Source organism: Penaeus monodon, chromosome 33 (assembly GCF_015228065.2).
Source record: "Penaeus monodon isolate SGIC_2016 chromosome 33, NSTDA_Pmon_1, whole genome shotgun sequence".
NCBI classification, from domain to species: domain Eukaryota; kingdom Metazoa; phylum Arthropoda; class Malacostraca; order Decapoda; family Penaeidae; genus Penaeus; species Penaeus monodon.
In genome coordinates, this window is record NC_051418.1 from 11390065 (window position 1) to 11390304 (window position 240).

Below are 240 nucleotides of genomic sequence, written 5' to 3' on the forward strand. Positions count from 1 at the left end.
TTCAGTGACATTTATTTTAATAAAGGGGAAAAAAGGGGGAACATGAGTTTTTTTACCCTCTTTTTTAGGAAAAAAAGTGTAAAAAAATTACGGGGAGGGGGAAAAGGGGTTGTTTAAGGGAGGGGTAAACTAGAGCAGTAGGGGGCCCTTTGCAGGGAAATTTTGTGGGTTTTGGGCAATTGCATGTAGTAGAGAAGATTTTGGGGGGAAAAAAAACATTTACTACACCCCCCAAAAAAA

At 39.2% G+C, this 240-nt stretch overlaps 1 protein-coding gene across 1 annotated transcript in view; it reads right to left on the reverse strand.

The window, feature by feature from the left end:
- The window catches only part of LOC119594033 (serine/threonine-protein kinase SIK2-like), a gene marked incomplete in the record, with an annotated part of 32330 nt that overhangs the window by 20175 nt on the left and 11915 nt on the right, over nt 1-240 (reverse strand).